Here is a 12,538-nt window from a genome sequence, read left to right on the forward strand (position 1 = left end):
TGGCCCAAGAGCACTCTACTACCCTCGTGGCGGTGCAACACACAATCCAAGCCCTAATGGACATAACCGAGATCCTCGAATTCAAGCAAGAGGACCTCGAGAAGCGAGCCCGCCGCAACAACCAGCAAATTCGTGGTGTCCCCTCCTCAGTTCCCGATAGTGAGCTACGCGAATATGTGAGTAACTTCTTCCAGTCACTGCTGCCGCACCTGGACAAACGCCAGCTTCTGCTGGATCACACCCACAGATTGCGCCCCGACGAGGGATGGACTCCCCCCATCTGTGATCACAAGAGTCCACATTTATACACTAAGGAAGCCATCTCGATAATAGGTCGCTCATACGATGAGCGATCATTCCAAGGCTCCCCACTCCAAATATTCCAGGACCTTTCTCCCCAGACGCTGCAGAGGCATAGGGCTTTGCGTCCCCTTACGCTCTTCCTGCGAGATCATCAGTTCCGCTACCGGTGGCTGTTCCCAACGGCATAGCAATTCTCGCACAATGGCACCCTTCGAACGATCAGCCATCTTGACAACGCAGCATCAATCCTATGCCCCGACTCCCCGGAGGGCGCAGGGTCCTCCTCCCCATGGCTGGGTGGAGGCCGAACAGGGCACAGCTTCCCTGAAACCGAGGCGAGCACCCTGCACGAGAGTGCAGAGAAGCTGCAAACCTAAATAAAGACCAGCGGTATGTTCAAGGAACGCATAGCACTGGAACATTGCTTACTAAACCTTGCTGCGGGCCCCATGCGGCCCATGCCCAACTCCAAGGTGTATGTCACCATTTTACCCTTGGAGTGAAACCCAACCCCGTTGGTTGACAACAGCCTGGTTGGCTAGGGGATGCACCGGTTAGTCGAAATCGGTCCCCCAAATTTTGGCCTCCCGTTGGAAGCCAATGTTAGAAGTTATTCCCTCCCGTTGGAGGCTGTTTGGAAAAACTCAGCCACAGGAAAACCCAAACCAACTCGCCCCTCGCGATCATGGCTGACTTGGACTCCTCCCAACCCCCGCTCCTGGAACAAAAGACCCCAGAGGTCCAGTCTCCACATCAAAAACTGAAATTCACCACCCTAAATGTTAGAGGCCTAAACTACCCTCCGAAAAGGAAATCCACCCTGCAAAGAATACAGGACGAGGGAACCTCGGTGGCCTTCTTACAAGAGACAACTGGTGTCGGCAGACTTCTCCCGCCTTCGTAGTAGACTTTTCCCCTACAACTGCTGGCTTCCAGCGGCACCAAGAAGGGAGGTACTGCTATCCTCTTCGCAAGAGATCTGAGACCGCAAATCCTGGATTCACTACGCTGCCCGGAGCGTAGTGAAATGCATCATTTTCGGCCAAATCTACACACTCATCTCAGCCTACACTCCGAATGATCACCAGGAAGGGTTCTACAGAGACTTGGAGGAGGCCCTCCTCCCATTCATCGAGGGACAGGTCATCATAGGGGGAGACTTTAACGGAGCCCCAGACCCACTTAAGGACACATCTCACAACCCATCCTCCAAAGACCTAAAACTGGCAAAAGGCCTGCTCCACCTCTTTCGGACCCTAGACGTCGTGGACACCTGGAGGGTAATATCGCCAGATGAGAAAAACTTTACTTTCTACTCATACGTGCACCGTACCTTCTCCCAAATTGATCTACTACTGGCCTCCCCTCAGATCCTGGCCTACTCGGACGACGCCACCATTGGTCCAAGGATCCTCTCTGACCACGCCCCGGTCACATTGACCCTGCGAGCACACGATCCTGATCCCCCCCCCTCGCCGCCAATGGAACCTATATGACCCGATCCTGAACGAAATGTCAGTAAGGGACTCCATTGCAAGATCAATAAAAAACTTCTTTGCAGAAAACCACAACAAGGACACATCCCCAACCAACACCTGGGATGCCATGAAGGCGGTGCTCAGAAGGGGACTGATCGCCCAAGGCGCAGCCTTCCACATGCGAAAATAGGCGGCCCGCACCGTCCTGGAATCTGAAGTCCGGGAGGCCGAAGCCACTCAGAAGCGGAAGGGTTGGTCCCCGAAATCTTACAGGGCTCTACAGGGGGGAGGCTGGAGGCGCATTACGCTGAAGCCACGGCGCACCTGCTAACCAGAACTAAACAGTGGTATTACGTCAACAGTAATAATGCAAATAAGCTGTTGGTAGACAAACTAGCCAATATGAAGAAAAGAAACACCATCCTGGGCCTTCGCGATCCACACGGCGCAGTCCAATTTGCAGAACGCTAGAAGCTACGATTGGCAGTGGCCCATCTCTCGGAGATGATGACAGCAGTTCCAAGTGACCAAGATGAACAACAGATCTACCTGCGAGATGCAGCTCTCCCACACCTTACGCCCACAGCGAGGGAAGGACTCAAAGCCCCCATCAGAAGCGAGGAAGTTGGGCGGCCATAAAAAGCCTGAAACCCAGAGCTCCGGGCCCGATGGGTATTCCACCTGGTTTTACAAACTCTTCCACCCTCAGCTGGTGGCCCCCTTAACACGGCTCTTCAACTCATTTGCCGCCACCGGAAGTATTACCCCCACCATGCAGGAGTCCATCACGATCCTCATTTTCAAGCCCGGAAAAAACCCCAGGGACAACAGCTCATATAGGCCCATCTCACAGTTAAACCTGGACGCCAACATATACTCTAAGATCCTGGCCAACCGTTTAGCGCCCATCCTCCCTAGCATCATAGAAAAGAACCAGACTGGGTTGATTACCCACAGGTCAATGAGAGACAACATCCGCAGAGCCCTAAACCTAATAGATGCCACTAAGAATCGCAACAACTTGCCCTACTGCCGCTGGACGCGACCAAATCGTTCGATAAAGTGGACTGGACCTTACTGCGACTCGCCCTCGAGGCCTTCAGCTTTGGCCCGACGGTCCAAAAAATGGTCCTAGCTAACTACCAACCCCCAAGACCCTTCTGAAAGTCAATGGTCTCCTGTCAGATCCCCTTCACATATGGCACGAGACAAGGATGTCCTCTATCCCCCCTGCTCTTTGCCCTGGCCATGGAGCCCTTGGCCCAACGCATCCACCTGAACGCTTGGATCAAAGGCTCACAAGTAAGCCCTTCCCAACATAAGATAGCTCCTTACGCAAACAATGTGTTATTGACGATCACTGACATCGCAGCCTCTATGAAGGCGGCACTGGCTGAAATCCAGAGATTCGGAAGAGTAGCAGGTTTTTCTATCAATTTTGAGAAATCGGTGGCCCTGGGGGTGGGTCTAGGCCCAGGTGAAAGAGGCCCTACAGAAGAAAAGCCTGATTCAGTGGAGCGTCAACTCAATCCCATACCTGGGGGTCCAGATGCCGGCCCTCCCGGCAAAGGTGTTTCAGACAAACTTTCCCCACCTCTTCGAGGAGATGGAAAGGGATCTCAACCGCTGGCTACCGCAAGATCTCCCTTCTGGGCTGCATTACGGCCTGCAAAATGAACCTCCTCCCACGGTTCCTTGAAGCCTTTTCCTCCCTGCCCATCTCAATCCCACCCCCCCTTGCAGCGTCTTCAAATTATCAACTTTATTTGGAGGGGCAAGAAAGCGCGCATTCCCCGGAGAACTATGATGGGCAATGCTAAATTGGGGGAATTGGGGGTCCCGGACCTCCGCAGATACCAAATAGCAGCGCAACTAGCCCATATCCAAGCATGGGGAATTGCCTCGGGGTGACCACAATGGGTGGAGATCGAACAGTCCCGTCTCTCCCTCCCCCTTCGCTACCTCCCATTCTTCCCTGCCTCACTGCGCCGAACTCGGTCGAACATTCTGGCCTCCACTAAACATTCAGTGAGAGCCTGGGACTAGGCTCGCAGACACAATGGCATACCGGGGGGCCTGAGCTCATTCTCTCCAATCCTCCACAATCCAGCCTTCTCCCCGGGCTTCTCCACAGCGAACTTTAGGAATTGGGTGGCGGAAGGCTTCGAATCTCTGGGGCAGCTCTTCGAAGCAGGTGCCCCGCGCACCTTCGAGCAATGCAAGATAACCTTCCAGCTAGCAGAAACGGACAGGTTCACCTATGCTCAACTGCGGCACTGGTGCTCCCACCCCGGACGCAAAAAGCAGCAAGCAGAGCTCCCGCTCCGCTAGAACTCACTGCAAATGACCTGCCAGCCCGAGGGAAGATATTGACCCTTTATAAACTACTGCAGGATGACCCCTTTCTCATTAAGCCCTCCTACATGTCTCAATGGGAGGCGGACCTGGGACATGCCATAGAGGACCAAACCTGGGTGGACATCTGGTTGAGAACCCACATGCCCTCCCCCTGCATCCCCCATCGGGAGTGCGCCCACAAGCTGACCCTACGCTGGTACTTTCTCCCTCTTCGCCTTCACCGCTTTCAGCAGGCGCTGGACCCGCGCTGCTGGCGGCTCTGCAGACTTCCGGGATCCTACCTCCACATGTGGTGGACTTGCCCCAATGTAAGAGAATTTTGGTCCCAATGCCTTGCCGCAATAAACGACATTACCCAAGTGGCAATCCCTCTGGCCCCCGAAAATGTCCTCCTGGGGATTCCGGTCCCAGGCTCCTATCCGAGAAGGAAGGAGGGCAGCCCTTATAACCCAACTTTTGCTGGTGGCCAAATTACGGTGACACGCGCCTGGAAATCCACTGAAGGATTAAGCTTTGGGGCATCCTGATAGTCGAGAAGGTCACTGCGGCCAAGGAGGGCCTCCTCCATCGCTTTTCAAACATTTGGGCGCCGCTGTTAGACTATGACCAGAACTACCCGGCGCTGACTTATAAGCCACGCCTAATCGTGAGAGCCCTGCACTCGAACAGCGAGCACCCATTGCTCGACCCGGCTCAGTGAGACTGGAAGTAGATGCTCATCCGGGGTGGTAACGGGGGAGGGACGAGGGAATGGTCGAATTCATATGCCTTGCTGGGGGCGGCAAGTAAATGTTGATGTATATGTTCACCTGTGTGCCGATTTATAAATAAACTAATTTTAAAAAAAAGCAAAAATAGCCTGAATCCGTGTTATCCATCTTCATATGGGAGAATATAAATTAAAAAACATATCTTTGGCAATCGGCTCTGTCACAAGGCACCTCGCTTAATGTTATCGGAGTCCCCATTCCACTCAACTGATTGTGTCTAAAGGCTGCTCTACCGCCGTGTTCGGCTCCCTCTGAAAAGGACTGACATGTCCCTCTTGGTTATTTACTTTTAATATCTTTTTTGCCATTGCGGCGCTTTACAATTGTGCTTGCGTCGGTCTGCAACAGTATTTTGTCTTAACTTACTTTTAAGCAGTGCCCATACAGTTTTTTTGTTAACAGTGGAAAACGGCATACGCATCCACGAGGAAACCGTAACAAAGCCTCTCCTAATTGTGCCAAAACGTTGCTCTGCAGATGTGCTTGCATAAGTCTGCAAAAGTATGTCTCGACTTAATTCTAAGCGTTGCCCAAACAGCGTGCCGCGGCAATCCTGTCTGCGAGGTTTCAGATGAAACCGACGAATGTGTTTCCGTTTGTGTGTGTTGCCATGCGAACGCCTTTCTTTCTTTCCCTTCTAACGTGGCTTATCTGGCGGCCATCTTGTTATGTCCGACAACGTGCAGGTATTCCAGTTTGTGTGGGTAATGTATGGTGGTATCGGGTGATAAGTATTAGTCCCGATATGTGTGTCCTGATACAGTAAAAACCACCATACAATACACAACTCAGATGTCAACATATTTATATAACATTTGACTGATGTCTATGGCACATAATCGATTAGTACCATTTGTATTGTTCTTCATGCGAGTATAGAGATTTGGGATCCAACCATTATTAAAGCAACATATGTCGTATACATTCAAATTCTCATTCTGCAAAACACATCGATAATCTGATCACGCAGCCACTGTAACCTTTCATGCGGCAGACAGACATTTAGGGCATATCTTCAGTTTTTACCAATATATTCAAATGGTGCTTGAGTGTATAAAAAACACACACAGCTTCAGTCTCCCCTCAGTCCATATAAAACGGTGCAGTAGTCACGGTGTGTAAATTCACATTACTTGAAAAGCTGTAGTCATTGGTACATCTCTGCTATAATGAACCCCTATGTGGAGGCATAAAGTTATGGGGGAATCACTATGGAACATAACCTCTGTTTTTTAGCACTACCTTAGGCACCATACGTTGTCCCTTATGGTACTTCAGTGTATATGGGACGAAGCATTGGTCAGGTTCTATTCGTTATCCATTGCTTGAAATGCTGTAGTCGTTAGTTCGTCTATATTCTAAGAGCCCCTATGTGAGGGATGCTGTAAAATGGTCATTGCCGCACCAAATTCAAAAAGACTCCCTCTCTAGAAAGACCGATGATGTTACCATGTGTCTTGTCGACCATGAGCCTCTCAGGTAACATCAGTGATTGTTCTAGATGAAGAGGTTCCACTCGATAGTTGTATTCAGACCTTTGGCCACGGAGTCTAGGCGTTACGATATAATATGATAGGTTATTTATAACGCGCTTAATACCCAGAGGTTTCTAAGAATGCACCCAGGGATCGAACCTGTGTTGCTCAGTGTCATCTTGCTTCCGAGGAGAGCACGTTGCCGGAGCTATCCATCCGGGATCCAACGTTGTTCAACTTTTCTCAAATGTAGATCTTGGTCTCCACCTTGTGGGAGGGGGAGAACTGTGTGGATCACGAACCAAATAAATAAAATCATTGTGCCTATGTTTTTCCTTTTTGTAGTGATCTACCATGGGTTTATCTGGAATTTGATTCTTATGGCAGGATCTATGTTCACAAATCTGTGGCGGATTTCTATTTGTTTTGCCAATGTATACTAGGTTGCAAGGACATTTTATTCTATATATCGCCCATGTGGTTTTCAGTTTTTTAATTCCTTTACCTCCCAGTCGAGGCCATATAAATCAGTTCTTTTCATATTCCTTGTCAGAGAGCAGACTGAGCAATTCCTGCATTTTTTGTGGCCCACTACTGGTGGCAGGCCCCAGATGTTCAAAAGTGTGGTAGGTCGAGTATGCCGTTGTTCAGGAGTGTGAACAAGCATCTATCTGAGATTGTGTAATTTTTTTTTCTCTTTTTTTTTAATACAAAACGTGGTTTCTTGGCCATGAAATCAGGTGTATGGAGAATATTCCAGTTCTTCAACATCACTTTCTTCAAATCGTTATTAAGTGGACTATAAGTGGATACACAAGTGATGCGTTCCTGTTCGCGTCTTGCGAGGCACAATTCCCTCATTGTGTGTTTAGCCTTTCTTCTGGCTGTTCTTATGGTTGCACGTTGGTAGCTTGGTTGGTCAATCGTGTTTCCAGAATCCCTGCGTTTTTTACATATTCTCCCATTTGGGAACCGTTTCTTCTAATTCTAAGAAACTGTCCACATGGGAGGTTGTTTTTGAGACTAAGTAGATGGTAACTCGTATAGTGCAAAAGTGTGTTTTTGTCTGTCGGTTTGCGAAAAAGGGTTGTCTCAATAGTTCCTTGTTCTGTTTTCACACTGCATAGGTCTAGAAAAGGGACTGTCTCGAGATCATAGGTCATAGTAAATTTGATAAAAGGATCACACCCATTAAGCCATACATGAAAGGACTTCATTTCTGTCAGTGATCCTCTCCAGATCATCAAGATGTCATCAATGTAGCATGTTCAGCTTATCATATGTGGGGACCATGTGTTTTGATCTTGATACAGGAATATCTCCTTATAGTTATCCATATACAAGTTTGCGCTGTCAGGTGCGAACGTCGCACCCATGCTGATCCCATGTATTTGTTTGAATAGGGTGCCTTCAAAAAGAAAGACATTTTCAGTAAGGGCCAATCTAAGATCAAGTTGGTGAGAACCCTTTCTTTGGTGTCTGTTCGCTGGTCCAAGTATCTCTGCATCACATCTAGACTCGCTCCGTGTGGGATGCTTGTGTACAACTCTTCCACGTCGAAAGTTACTAGGAAATCATCTTGTTCCATTTTCATGGCTGATAGCGCGTTTATGATTTCGGTGGAGTCTCGTGTACGATTTCATATCCATCATGAAGGCTGTGGTTTTTTTTTATGTTTCCCGGGCTCCTCCTGCCCGGGGGAGCCTGGGAAACTTTAAAAAAAATAAAAAAATGGCATTTATAAATACAAATGTGTTGTATTTATGACTGCAGCAGCTTTCCCTTCGAGTCTAGTACCAGCATTTATAAATACAACATTGTTGTATTCATTTAAAAAAAAAAAAAAAACATTAGTACTAGTTGTTGTATTCATAAATGCTTTTTAAGTTTCCTGGGCTCCCCTGGCCGGAGAAGCCCAGGAAACTTAAAAAGAAAACCATGGCATTTATAAATACAACTGTGTTGTATTTATGATTGCTATGGCTTTCGCTTTCAGTCTCCCAGGCCGGGGGAGCCCGGGAGACTGAAACCAAAAGCCACTGAAATTATGAATACAACACCGTATGATTTCCATGGCTTTCTAACCACAGCAATCATAAATACAACAACATATTTATAAAAGCACTTCTCTGCTCTCTGGCACAAATAAGCAAAAGCTGCTGTAATAAAAGCTGCCAACAGTGGCTTTTGCTTCATTAGTGCCGCAAGGGCAGAGATTAACACAAGCACAGGAGGCTTGTCCATTTCACAAAATGGATGCCTCTTAGTGCTTGCAATTAAAGGGGTTTAAACATTAGTTGTGCAAAATTTTACACAGGAATTTTCATTAAAAAGATGTTTAATATGTTTTTTTTATTATGCCCATCTTTTAAGACAATCACATTTTTAAGTGCACTATTCCTTTAAAGAGTGTGAAGAGTTGTGTGGTAGGTTAGTGTGGTGTTTAGGGACATTTTGTGTAGACATTTAACTTTTGTGGGTGTATGCTCCATTGTGTAATGGATGTTTTGCTGCTGGAGTTGTTTTTCGAGATATGTTAGGCTAGGGGATATTTAGTCAGGCAACACTATACCATGACAAAAATTCAGGGACAAGAGTCTACAGTCAGTTTCCTGACCGCCCACTGACAACTCAAAGAAACTGCAATTGTAGCAGGTTACAAATGATTTTAATGAATGAATAAATAATGCATTTTTAACTAACCTAAAACAACGAAACAATTTCCGGCAACCCCATGTTTCCCTATGTTTAAAGTCCCACCATTTTAACCACTTACCCCCCCCCCCCCATGTTTGAAAAAAAAAGATGTTTTCGTTAGTTTAGGTTCATTAAAAATTGCATTCGCTATTTTTAATTCCTTTAAATCACTGCATACCGTGTCAGTCTTGCATCCGATTATGGTACAATGCAGCTTGATATGCGACATGAACTACCAACTGACATCTATCTATGCACCACATCCCAACCACAGAAATACCATTCTGACAGTTAACATCAAAATGTTCTTTTGTATCTAAAACATATATTTTTGGGCAATGTCACTGGTCCAATGTCCATTAAATTGCACTATTTGTTGCCAATTTGACACTAGTTTTCAAAAAAATTACTTTGGAACAACGGGAATGGGGCACAAAAAAGTGCATTTGGCCGAGATACACAAAATCTCTGAATCTAGTCCCTTGGGGTACCATTAGACAAGTTACATCAGCCCCAACCCCCCCATCCATCCCCGCACCCAATGTTACTGTCTAGTTGCGCCCCGGGTAAGATAAAACAAGGTCATGGAAGAGACTCCACAGCTGCTGGAGGGGTAAGAGGGTAAAGTTTTGAAACGGGAGAAAAAGGTGGCTCCTCCATCTCCTCGCCAAATTGAACAAGCCCAGTACGAGAAATCATGGCAGCGCTCCAACAACCAGGGCTGCCCAGAATACATGCTACACCAGAGACGTGACGTGAGAGGCATGAAAGAAAGCCATCCTGGCATGCATTGGAGCGAGAAGATGCTACCGTCAACGGTCATTTCTCAGTCTTGTTCGTCTTTGGGAGTTTCATTGAGAATATAGTAAATAGCTCCAATTTAATTAAACATCCTTCTTTCATTCCGTACGCCTCTTTACTACAACGAGGCAGCAGTATTGGCTTTGCATATGCCAGCATGCCATGAAGTCTACCTCCATGCCTCACATTATCAGCGTCAGTAACCACACGCTGCTAAAACTGAGAGAGGAACTCACTTCAACTTCCTCTGAGTGAAGCCTCCACTTTGTCCAGTACCCTGGTGGGGTTACGGAGAGTTCATCAGGAAGCAGCGCTGCCCATATCCCTGGTTGGGAGCCCGAGAAGCAGTCACGAGGACACAGGAATGACAACTTCAGGGATGTAACTGGGCGCACGGCCGTACGTCACTTCCGAACACTAGAAGTAGAACCACTAGACTACAACGACATAAAGGAAAGAATGCAGCGTCCTTATCCGTCCTAATTTCGTTTGTCATGTGTAAACCGCTCATATGTCATGGCGTGGGGCCATTTCTTATTCATTGAAACAAAAGGCATTAAAGAATTAACACCCGTTATGTAATATTTGGTATCCCATACCGATCCGGTATCCCCTGGGCTTCTGCTGTCCTCGGCTCATTGCTGATTGGCTGCATTAAGACTTAGCACCGCCTCCGTGAGCCTGAGCACCGGCCCGTTACAGACAAAAGCAGCAGAGTATCGAGCGAGCTGCCTCCGTTGTAAAAAATAAGCCGTTTATTCTGAGAGAAAGATTTGCATTAAAACTCGCAACTGCCTTTGAGGAAGCCGTTGATGTAACGTTTTCTCTCAGAATAATCTATACCCACAACGGAACGAAGCTCGACATTTCATAAATTTAAACAAGGCTTGGACTGATGAAGCAATTAACGGCTTGTTACAGTTCATGAAATGTCGCTCTGCGTTGTGGTAATAACAAGACAGTTAAAGCTTCTGAAATGTTTCTTAATCCTCCCCATATTTGTCCAGTCAGGGGAGTATCCAGCATTTCAAGAGTGTGGGTTGGGGCGAGGGCAGCCAGGATGAAAGTCCTGCTACTTTCCCCTCAAATGCAGTGCGCGTAATTCCATGTGTTCTCATTCGCGCCCACAAACTGCCCACCCCTTCCCCAATCTACTTTTTTGATAACATTACTAGTGCATATGGCATTTTAACACAACAAAAAATTAAACTGCAGAATCTTACAGATGCAGGGAACTCGTCTATTAGAGTAATGTCTAGGCGCTCTGGGGCAAACTACATACACACCTAATTTGCATATGGATTGCACCAACAGAAATTACTTCACAGAAAAGCACATTGCAACGAGCATCATCAGTCTTTAATGCTTGCAGGCACCATGGAAGTGACTTTAGAATACGTTGTCATAAGTAAGCCAAGAGGCAAATAATTTTGTAGTGCAAAATATTTAAATTGCACTGTTATATATGGAGCAGCTCTATAGTCAGGCTTGTTTAACATAACAGCATGATATATTAACACATACGCTTTGAAGTGAATCTCTTACAGAGCTGCAGATAAGACAGTCTGATTACATGATCTGCCCAGGATCACACACTGGTTAAATCGTGAAACCGGGATGTGGACAATTTAAGCAACTCAGCACATCTTCTCAGGTTTAGTTTATATAGCTATTTATTAAGGTTTCCCTTTGCATTTCATGTGCTTAACTAATACTTGTATAGCAATGCCATGGAAGCAAAGCACATAACATAAGAAACTACCCTTTCATTATTAACTTTACACTATACATCCATACATGCCAACCCTCCCGATTTAGGCGGGAGACTCCCGACTTTTCAGTGAGAAATATTGCTTTTTCTCACGTTCTCCCGCCTAAGATAATTCCAGTGCCAATACATTCCTATGGGAAAAACTACGACTCCCTATTTTCTCTCTCAAAACTCCCTCTTAGGTGCATCTGAATGTTGGCATGTATGTACATCATTATAGAAATATGTTGAGCAATAAGATAATGGCTTTAGTTTTATTCTCCCCATGCTGCATGCAAAGTCACAATAGCATCATGCAGATTAATATGAGCCTAACAAATCCCTCTTGGTTAAAGCCGTAGTCATTATTTCATAAAGCCTGCAGCATTATACAACCTTGGGACAAAAGTCCCCGCTAATAGCCCCACCTCCCTCCCATCAGTGCCTAATGGCTCACATTGAAATGCTTTGATGACACAGAGCAACCTGAGAGCCCCTCTGCTACTGCCCTGAGCTCCTTGGAAAGTGTAAGGTGTCCTGCTGCCAGGACAATGACCGTGCTCAGCAGGAACTGCTCAGCACACATTCATGGCCTTCGGTACATATAGCAATGATTTGTGGATAAGAATCATGACACTGCTGCTTTGTATAGAGTATTGCGTGTAATAGCGCTGTGTTCCCCAGCTTTTGGCGAACCTAACGCAATTTGCTGCTAGTGCGTGAGTTTACTGTAAAAAAAGGATGCAAGTCTTGTGGTGTTCAGCGTACAGTTGCAGTTTTCGCATTTGAATGTGGTTGCCCAGCCCCCTAATATTACAGGTCATGGACCTCAGTGTGTTATCCGCCATCAGGGCTTTGTAGGTGGTAAGTAGTGTACCCTACGCCAGTAGTTGGTGTGAGCCTTGT

General features: G+C 46.8%; 1 protein-coding gene across 3 annotated transcripts in view; it reads right to left on the bottom strand.

The window, feature by feature from the left end:
* MFN1 (mitofusin 1) overlaps nt 1-10,543 on the bottom strand; it is a 1,384,201-nt gene extending 1,373,658 nt beyond the window's left edge. Inside the window, exon 1 of one of the 3 annotated variants that reach the window (XM_069618688.1) lies at nt 10,482-10,543. The gene's annotated coding sequence lies outside the window, so the exon portion shown is untranslated. Of the gene's footprint in view, nt 1-10,118 lie in introns of all 3 variants that reach the window. The other 2 variants (XM_069618687.1, XM_069618686.1) reach the window with 2 other exon arrangements.
* Between the last annotated feature and the right edge of the window lie 1,995 nt (nt 10,544-12,538).

This window comes from Ambystoma mexicanum, chromosome 10 (genome assembly GCF_040938575.1).
Source record: "Ambystoma mexicanum isolate Mex_15411 chromosome 10, UKY_AmexF1_1, whole genome shotgun sequence".
Classification (NCBI taxonomy): Eukaryota; Metazoa; Chordata; class Amphibia; order Caudata; family Ambystomatidae; genus Ambystoma; species Ambystoma mexicanum.